Genomic DNA, 10561 nt, shown 5'->3' on the forward strand with positions numbered 1-10561 from the left:
TTGGTCTTGGAATTCAGCCTTCAGAACCACAAGAAAATAAATTTCTGTTGTTTAAGCCACCTAGTTTGTGGCATTTCGTTATGGCAGACCTAGTAAACTCATATGGTAGTATTAATATATTTGTTTTGTTGTGATAAAACTAAAACACTAAGATGTTAAGTAATTTAAAGAAGGTTATAAAGTTTGAAAGAAGCAGAGGCCAGCTGTGAAGTCAGGGAGTCTGATTCCAGATCTTGTCGTCTTAACCTGGTTATGAAAACTGGTCATAAATTTGAACAAAAAACAAACTTTATGGTTGAAATAATTCAGAGTATGTTCTCTGATCCCAATGGGGTTAAGCGAGAAATAAAAAAAGATAATAATAAAAATCCCCACTGCCTGAGAATATAAAAATATACTCTAAATAATTCATTGGTAAGAGAAAGATTTCAAATCCAAAATTTAAAAATACTTTGAACTGAATTATTAAGAAGATACCACAAATGAAAACTTGTGGGATGCAACTAAAGCAGTGTTTAAGAGAAATGGAAATCCTTAGACACATGTTTTAAGAAAGAAAAAAGGTTAAAAATCAATTATCTAAGCTTCTATTTCAACACAGTATATCAAACCTAGAAAAAAAGAAATGAATAATCATGAAGAGCTAAAATCAACAACACGTAAAATCAAATTTACAATAGAGAAAACAACAGAAGCAGAAGCTGGTTATTTAATTAATAATAAAATTGAAAAACTCATAGCAAGGTTGATCAAGAAAAAGAGATAATTCTACTGAATACTAATAGCATAAAAGGATTCTATACAGTGGGCAAATTACTCCCTCCCCCCCAAAAAAAACCTTAGTCAAGTTGATATATTAAAAAGAGAACACCTGAAAAACTCTGATGTTATTAAAGAAATTGAATCCATCATTGAAAACCTCCCCCCAAAGAAAACCTAAAATCTAGATGTCTTTATTGGTGAAGTCTTCCAAACTTTTAAGGAAGAAATAACACCCAACTTACAAAACCTCTTCCAGAGAATAGAAATAGAGGAAACTTTTCCCAATAATTTTTATGAGGCCAACATAACTTGATTTAAAAACATGNACAACTAGACTGAAGAACAAAACGACAGTAACTTGTCTGTTCCCCTTCCCCCAATTCCCCAGCACTGTTCCCATCCCCCCAATTCCCCAATAAAAATCTTAAAAAAAAATAGTACATATATACAATGGAATATTACTCAGCAATAGAAAAGAAAAAATCTTGCCATTTGCAACAACATGGATGGACCTAGAGCAGCGGTTCTCAACCTCCCTTAATACAGTTCCTCATGTTGTGGTGACTTCCAACCATAAAATTATTTTTGTTGCTACTCTATAACTGTAATTTTGCTGTTATGAATCGTAATGTAAATATCTTTTTGCTTTCCGATGGTCTTAGGCGACCCCTGTGAAAGGGTTGCTCGACCCTCCAAGGGGTTGCGACCCACAGGTTGAGAACTGCTGACCTAGAGGGCATTATGCTAAGTGAAATAAGTCAGAGAATGACAAATACCATATGATTTTACTTATATGTGGAATCTAAAAAATTGAAATAAACAAAACAGTAACAAACTCATAGATACAAAGAACATTTTGATGGTTGCCAGATGGAAGGGGGCTGAAGGGATGAGTGAAAAAGGGAAAGGGATTAAGATGTACAAATTGCCAATTATAAAAACTGTCATTGGGATGTAAAGTACAGCACAAGAAATATAGTCAATAATATTATAATAACTATGAATAGTGTCGGCTGGGTATTAGAGTTATCAGGGTGATCACTATGTAACTTATATAAATGTCTAATCACTATGTTGTACACCTGAAACTAATATAATATTGCATGTCAACTGTTATTGAAAAATAAAGTTATTAAAAATATGAAAAATTGATTGAGTGGATATATATAGAATCTTATAAACAGAAACTGTAGAATAAACATTTTTTCCAGGCACACATAGACAATTTAGAAAAAATACCATATGCCAGCTCAGAAGGCATATCTCAACAAATTTCAAGGGACTGAAATCATACATATGTTCTCTGACCAAAGTGCAATTAAGCTAGGAATCAAAAAACAAACAAAAAAGGTAATTTAAAAGAATGGAAAAAAGTCCATATGTTTGCAAATTAAGAAGTAGGCTTTTAGATAACATATGAGTCAAAGAGTAAAAAAGAAAAAAATTGAATCAAATGGTATGTAGAGTACAATAATAACCTTCATCAAAACGCAGGGCATGTCTATTCAGGTCCTCTGCCCATCTTTTGACTGGGTTGTGTTTTTTTGGTGTTAAGTTGTATGAGTTCTTTAAAATTTTGGATATTTAACCCCTTATAGGATGGATCATTAGTGATTATCTTCTCAGTCCGTAAGTTGTGTTTTCGCTATGTTGATGGCTTCCTTTGCTGTGCAGAAGCTTTTTAGTTAGATGTAGTCCCATTTGTTTATTTTTGCTTCGTTGCCTGTGCTTTTGGTGTTAATTCCAGAAATTCACTGCTAAGACCAATGACAAGGAGCTTTCTCCCTGTGGCTTTTTTGTTTGTTTGTTTGTTTGTTCGTTTAGCTGTTTTATGGTTTCAGGTCTTACGTTTAAGTAATTAATCCATTTTGAGTTGATTTTTGTGTAAGAGAGGGTCCAATTTTATTCTTTGCAAATTAAGGGTTTGTGTCTATAAATAGAAGACTGCAGGCATGGTTCAGGAATGTTGGGGGCAAGGTGTTGGTGATTCACTTAACCTTTCCCTCATGGTGCAATCATGGCCCTTGCAGCTCCAGCCATCATATCCATATTTCAGGCAACAGGAAGGAAGAAAAGGACAAAGAAAGCAGGCACAGTATCTGCACTGAGAAAACAAAACTGTCTCTGAAATCCTTAGCAGATATGTGCCTAAAATTCATTGGTCAGGATTGTGTCAAATGGCTTTACAAGCTGCAAACAAACACTGATAAATGTAGTCGATTTTGCAGTTTTAGTTGGGCACGTTGCTGCTCTCAATAAAACTGGCATTCTATTAGAAAGAAAAGGATACTGGATATTAAGTAGGCTTCTAACAGCTGCTACAAACTATAAAAAATAATTCCCTCTAGGTATTAATGTAATATAGTGATGTCACCGAAACATATGCATAATATTGTATACAAAATGAAGAAACCCTGAAAGAATATTTTTGTTTTTATGTGTTTTTGTATGTATTCTCATGAAAATGTACAGGCAAAGGTACTGTATTTCATTGCAATTGGGTGGTGGGGGGGGATAGCCAGGGAAAGACACACAAAAAAATCTTAAAATATATCAAAGTTGGTTATATCTGAAAGAAGAGAACATAAATAGGTTTAAAATATTTTTTTGGTGCCTTTCTGTATTTTTTCCTTTTTTTTTCTTTTCTACTTTAAGCATGTTCATTTTGGTAATCAAGAGTGAAGCAGCACATGGACATATATAAAGAATGGCATTAGCTAAGAGAAGTTTTATGTATCTTGGAGAGGTGGGCAGCCAGAATAATCTTAGAGGACGAAAAACTCCCTGGTGGAGAATCTATTTCCTTCAGGTTTTTCCATTTGTTTGCTTGCCTTGTTTCATTTATTTGTTTGCTTGATCAATTTTAAACATCACAACTATTTCATATTTAAAGCATTTATAAATAGAGACAGAATTTCAAAGACACCTGTTTACTTCCTGTTTTGTTTAATGAATTCATGTTGATTGCCAGTGTAGCAGCTTGATTATCATCTCCCCAGGCACAGGAAGACAGCAAGCCAATATGTTACCTAAAGCTAATACTTTTTACAACTATTTTAAATTAAAGATGCTAGTCTGAAATTTTATTATGTGGGTGTTTCCCTTCTGCCCCCATTTTCAGTCTAGAGCTTAATTACCAAAGAAGCTGAGGCCTGATGCTGGGATACAAGATGAAATCAGATCAATCCATTTCCTACTAGGGCTCACCTTGTAGGACGTATCATTTCTCCAAGTCCTTCATATTCAGTGTTGTTTGTTTGATCTTCAGCTCACTGGCACCTTATTCCTCAATAAATCAGAGACAAGAAAGCAAGTAAGTATATGAACTGAGGCCGTGGGGAGTATATCAAACACTTGATGCCCTGGAGCTGCCAACTAGTTCTTACCATCTCCTTGAGGTGATTTACCTCAAAGCAGTGAATTCTGGAGGAATTTGATTTCCTTATCTGTGATAATGCCAATCATATTATTTCACTGTATTGTTATGAAAAATAAGTGATATAGTTTAAATTGAAAGAATTTTGGAATATTAAAGAGCATAAACCCAAAATAAACTTTTTTCTACTAATGTTTGTCTACAAAATACAGGAGCCAATCCTATTTCTAGAATAAGAATTCTAGATAATATTTTTAATTTCCTTAATCTATATCACTTTTTAAAGTGTTTCCTATATTCTGGGTCTTCAATAATGTAAAGGATCGTCAGTTAGAAATATACATTATTGATTCAGGAAAATTACAGTAATTTCTTTCTGTTGGCTAGGATCTTGCCTAAAATTTTGATTCTTAAAAAAGGCATTCAACTTTAAGTAGGACATTTCAAGATGAAAAATATTGGTAAGGGTTAAGAGTGGAATAACTAAAATTTTAGTCCTCTGATTTTTCTGATATCCATCTTTAAAGGGGAAAAAATGCAGTATTTTTTCAACATTTCTCTGGATAAGAAATTTGCATGACTGTAAGCTTGAAGCAAAGTACATACATGTCTGCCATCTTTGCATTTCAATAAGGCCAAAGACAATAAAATAAAGATTTGTATATGGTTCAAAGTATGTTCTTAGAATTGCCCCCTTTGTTTTTGAAATTGTGATTGGAAGTAAATTCAAATCTCATTTTTACCAAATTACAAGAATTAATTAATTAACTGACCTTGAAACATAGCACACTACATGAGGATTTTTTTGAAAATATAAGTAATATAAACTTTAATTAGTTTGTCCTTAAAAATAGCTACATTATCAAGATGAAATTATGTGATCAAGATATGGCTACCTTCATTGAAAGAAAAAAAAAATTCCCTATTGCAGAATCAGGAAGCTCCCCCTTCAGATAGGGCATAACTCTTGTCAGGACTTCCTTGTTATCTTCAGAAAATGCAAATTGTATGATATTCTTCTGTATGTCTAGGCTCTTTATTCTTAAAGCCATATGTGTTGGGTCTTGGTGTCTAGATTGGCATAGTTCTCAGGCACAGCCACTCTACCAACAAGAAGAAAATAAGCAAACCTGGCATTTTAGCCTTTGGTCAAGCCCTCCATCTTGTGTTCTGTCCTCCAGTTGCATAGCCCAGTGTTCATTCTCTCCTCTACCCAACAAGAAGCGTCTTAAAAATTGGATAATACAGCAAAGTAGCATGAAAATCTCAGGATGAGTTTAATTCCATGGTTAATTTCTTTCAGTTGCATTTGAATTTTAATTACTGTCTTTCAACTTTTGCCCAACATAGGTATGAATTCCAAGTATTAATTTTAGTCAACAGTAATCTGAGCAAGAAGAATATAAGAAAAAGGAGAGGCATAAATTTTATGTGCTATACATTAATTATATCACTTACCTCAAATTAAGTTATATGTATATTTATGATGTTTCACTTTGCTCTTTCATAAAATAGGATAATAATTCAAGCCCTTTCCACAGAATTTTGTAATAAATGGCCAATATGTTAGAAAATTCAGGAATTGCAAAAAATTTTGTGTTTCCTTTTTGTATCCTTCCCATGTTAATGATTTCTTTCTGTTTATTGCATTTCCCCTTTGTAGCTAAGGATCTGCTCTCCACTCTTAAATTATCTTTAATAATTGAAATGTCAAATCAAACTTTTGCATCCAAGTTGCACATAGCCCTCCTGAGCCAAGAAAAACAAGAAAAATAAACAGGATTCATGAAAAAACACACCCACATTCTTCCATTATTTCATGGTTCTTTTAAATATAATTCATTAACTCATTGCCAAGACAGCATCTTTTTGTTCTTCTCTGCTTTATATAGATTCTCTGTCAAATCTCTGAATTCTTGTTTTTGTCTCATTAAAAAAGAAAAGTGCAGGGAAATCATTGTGCAGAAAAATTAACATGTTCATAAAAGCAAATGGTAACATCAGATTGAGAGAAAAGATTATTCATGAAGACACACACACAGCAAGTTTTAGAGTTCTGTCAAATTTCTCATTATTTCACCAGTACTTGTTTATTAAAGACTAAAAATAAAATCTCTTAATGTGTATGAAAAAGGCTAAGGTGAGAAAGTACCATTTTATTTCTGACTCTTGACTTTAGTATTGTAGAAATTAGGTGTTTATTTTATGCAGAATCTAAAAAAATATTGTTGGGTGGATTAGGGAAACTTTTGAAACAGAGATAAGAATAGTAATTAGAAAAACATTCTCTCTCTCTCTCTCTCTCTCTCTCTCTCTCTTTGTAAATGTCATGGTGAGTAGAGGCAATATAGTGTATTATAGCACAGGCTCTAAGATCAGACAGTTTGGATTGAATTCCAATTCTCTCACCTCCCAGCTGCATCACAGAGAGCACATTATTTAACATCTGTAGGCCTCAAGTTTTTTAATCTGTAGAATAGATACACTAATAGGCACTAACTGACACAGTAATGTGTCAGTAGGCAGTTAACCTTGGTTTATCATTTCATTAACTATTTTGTAAAAAAAGAGTATTTGAATATAAAATAATTTAAATATATCAAATATAGCAGGACAGATTTTTTGAGTTCTTAATAACAATGAAAGGGTTTCAAATACCTTTATTAACTCAAGCCTCACAAAATGGTCCCCCCTCAGCAACCTAACAACTTCCCCTCAAATTTCACAGAGGAAACACAAGCCATTAGAAAGAAATTTCATCATCTTCCCACCACTAAATTTAACAACCTTCCTTCATTAACACTCATATTCTCATCTTCCATCCTGTGTCAACAAAAGGTAGGCCTTTTATTGTTCTCTGTATAGCTGCCAAGATCATTTTTACCCATCCTTAAGGCACTAATTACTGTATTTAGGCTAATCCATCCCCAATTCATATTAAGCCTAGACTTCTTCCCTGATTTCCAGACTCATATCCAAGAGCATATAGGAAATCCTCAATGGGGTATCTCAGAGATTCCTCAATGCTCATATAGCTAAGATGAAACCTTGACTACACACTCCCATGGCAGCCTGGCCTTCCAGCCTTCTCCATCATCACCTTAGTATCTCAAGCCAAGAAAATGTAATGACTGTCTTTGATTCCTCCTCTTTCTTTGGCTCCCATAGTCTATGTACCAGCAACTTCTGTTGAGTCTATATTTAACATCTCTGTAATCCATATCAATGAAAATTATTAAAAGATCATTTTCACCATGTTAACTCAACCTTTTAAAAGCTGTTTTGGTTTTTCTGATAGAGATGATGGAGAAGTGGCTCTCTTTATTGTACTCCCAACCCCATGAAACCTACTTAAAAGCAACCAAAAGAATAAAAAGAGAAAAATCTTTTTTTTTTAATTAAATGATAAAACATGAAGTATGTTTGTCGTACTGGGAAATCTAGACCAAAACAAGGCAGGCCATTAATAACAGGCATGTACAGGCTGAAGTTGTGAACAAGACACACTTGTTTAAAATCAAATGGTTTGGTCCTCAAGGAGCAACAAGACCTGGAAGGAGGCCAATAAATGGACGAGGACTATATAGACTTGACAGGGATGCAGGGAAGGCGGAACAGAATGAAGGACCGTGCTGATGTGACATTTTTCTGGTCTACAATCTGTTCATAGATGAATAAAATGGGATGAAGGCAACAGGCGAGACAGTTATTACACACCAGCAGATCTCAGCAGCAGAATTGTGACATAAAGGACATGATACGTCAGGAAGACACTGAAAGTTGAGATCAAAGGTGTCCCAAGGCAGCACAAATCACAGGTTTGCAAAGAGGGTTTTGAAGATGAGAAGCCTAAATCGACAGTGTTCCAACTCACATCACCTCCACCTCCACCCAGATCTCCAACTGTATTCTTCAAATAATTTGATCCATTAAAAGAAACTGAACAAAGACATTTTAAAATATGTATAGATACTGCAACAAAAGTTAGGAGGAAAAATGAAAACCAGGCAGGTGAAGAAATACATGGTAAGAACAACTGCCCAACAGATTAGGGGTTTAGGCAGGTAATTCTCCATGGTCTCACATACATTTCAGACACCATTCATTACCTGTTCATAAAAGAAAAGCTCATAAGAGACAAATGAGTTGCTAAGACAGCAGAAGAATAAAGGTGAGCTGGTTGAGTACAGTAATAAAATAGAAAAAGAGAGAGAAAAAAGTTATATTAAAAACACCTAAAATAGGATAGAGATGACAAATCACATTCAGGTACATGTTGACAGCCTAGGTGACATTATAAATAAAGAATAATGGAAAAGTATAAATACACAGGCATGATTATGGAGAAGATAGTAGCTTGAAGGCCACACAAAGATCCAGTACATGTATAATTATGCTTGTGAAGCAGAATTTAAAATGAATTGAAACTGAAAAACAAGCAAAGACCAAAAATTTCTTTTAAAATTTCAAATTATTGAAAATTTATAATCTGCATATCGAAATAACACTCTATTTCCCAGATGTCTCAGAAAAAAATTGTTTAAAAAGCAATAGACATTAATTAATAACCAGTTTAAGAACTTAGCTGAGGAAAGAATTTACCTGAAGAAAGAAGTGTGTGATAATAGAAACTGACAAGGAAGCCACGTGTACAGGGAAAAGTCAGGCTGTGTCAGCCTTTCCTGTAGCTATTCTTCATGCCAGGAGTTCAGGAAGACATGTCTACAAGATTATAAGAAAGCAAAGTGCCATTTAGTCATTTAAAACAGCCAAATTATCCTTCAAGCATAACGGCAACTGACATATGTTACCAAAAGTACAAGAAGTTAGCATACATAAAACCCTCAGGACAATAAACAAATACCTGAAAACGAAATCTATCCAAATAAATACTGAATCAAAACACAGGAATAAGAAGTGCATGAAAACAAGACTGACAGCAGATATCTAATTGACAATGCCAAAGCCAAGCCAATGAAGTAATAGCTCAAACGCTCTCAGGAGCAGTGACTCTGAACCTAGACACCTCTACACAAACAAGCTCCAAAATTTGTGAAGGCAAAGTCTTAACAATTTAAGATAAGTAAGAACTCAGTGTACTACCTACCCATAAAGGAAATTTACTTCCTCTTCGAGAATTACCTTACAATGTATTTCAGCAAAAGGAACAAGAATGCAAAAGGAAAAATTAGGCTGTAAAAAACAGCGTCGAGCAAATAAAGCAGTAAAACATAATGTTAATTCTCTAATTTGTTTTAAGGGAAAGATAATTGACACTGATTAATTCTAGATGGTGATAGTAAAATATAAGTGGAAATACATATATCAGTCACCTTTTACTAAGTAATACTGTGTTACAAACATCTTCAAACATCTCAGTAATTTACAAAAACAAGTTTTTTTTCTTACTCTGTTTCATGTGGTCTACAGATAGCTCTAAGTTGGACTTTGATTTAAATATCTCCAAGATATAATGTTAAATGGACAAAAAACCCACAAAATATAGGGAAGGTATGTGTATATTATCATAAAGAAGCACGTATAACAGTGCTAGTCTGTTGACTATCGTTACTAGTGCACGGTGAGGTCAGTACAGAGAACCGAGTGGAGGACGGGAAGGAGTTTATTAACAATCTGTAAGGGTTTCAAGCCTGAAATGGAAAATCGACATTAACTAACTTTGCAGAAAACCCCCCACAGAGTGCCTTTTATAAAGTCTGGGCTTTGAAGAGGAGGGGCTAGTTCTGTTTGCGAAAGAAGGGGATGGAGGCTGTGTAGTGTCACCAACTGAGACCTCAGCCTGGAGTGTGGCAACCCCGTTAACTGGGATGTGGAGAGAGGAAAGCCGCGACTTGGCGTGGGTTGGAAAACGTGGGAGTTTCCTGGGTGAAACCTGAAAGCTGTGCATGGAAGGCAAGGAGAGATGGAAGAAAGAAGCAGACCACTCCAGACTGGTAGGTGGCAGTTGTAATCAACAAAGGAACGTACATACGAGACTTATCTTGGGTGACTGCAAGATGAGCCTGCATCTGTCTGCTAGAATCATAAAAGTAATACTGCCGAGGCCTTAACTGGGCTGAGTCATGTGCACAGTGCAGATGGCCCCAACAACATGTTGGTCTTTCAAGGATGCATCCTTGAAACGGCTCCCACAGTGGGAATGATGGGCAGAACGTACCCACATTCCAAGGTCAGGGGAGGTGGGAGGGGCCTCTGATGGCCCAGGTGCAGCTCTCCACCAGCAGTCATGTCCTCTCAATGACCTCCTCCAACACTTGGGTGCCTCCGGCTCATGAGCCCTGAGCGACCAGGAACTCTGAGGGGCGGCTCCATGAGTGACTGCACTCCAGTGACATTCCCACGGCTGAGGTTGAGAACATGCTTCCCTGCAGCCTGGGCTGTGCCAGACATTATATAATAGCA

The 10561-nt window shown here is 35.3% G+C and overlaps 1 long non-coding RNA gene across 1 annotated transcript in view; it reads right to left on the reverse strand.

The window, feature by feature from the left end:
• Nucleotides 1-8852, reverse strand: part of LOC109382588 (uncharacterized) — a 15111-nt gene extending 6259 nt beyond the window's left edge. The window contains exons 1-2 of the long non-coding RNA XR_002123944.1: nt 8741-8852; nt 3970-4048 (exon numbers count right to left, since the gene is read on the reverse strand). This is a non-coding gene — a long non-coding RNA (uncharacterized LOC109382588). The remainder of the gene's footprint in view (nt 1-3969; nt 4049-8740) is intronic.
• Nucleotides 8853-10561: the final 1709 nt, after the last annotated feature.

The sequence above is a fragment of the Hipposideros armiger genome, unplaced genomic scaffold, assembly GCF_001890085.2.
Source record: "Hipposideros armiger isolate ML-2016 unplaced genomic scaffold, ASM189008v1 scaffold_66, whole genome shotgun sequence".
Taxonomy (NCBI): domain Eukaryota; kingdom Metazoa; phylum Chordata; class Mammalia; order Chiroptera; family Hipposideridae; genus Hipposideros; species Hipposideros armiger.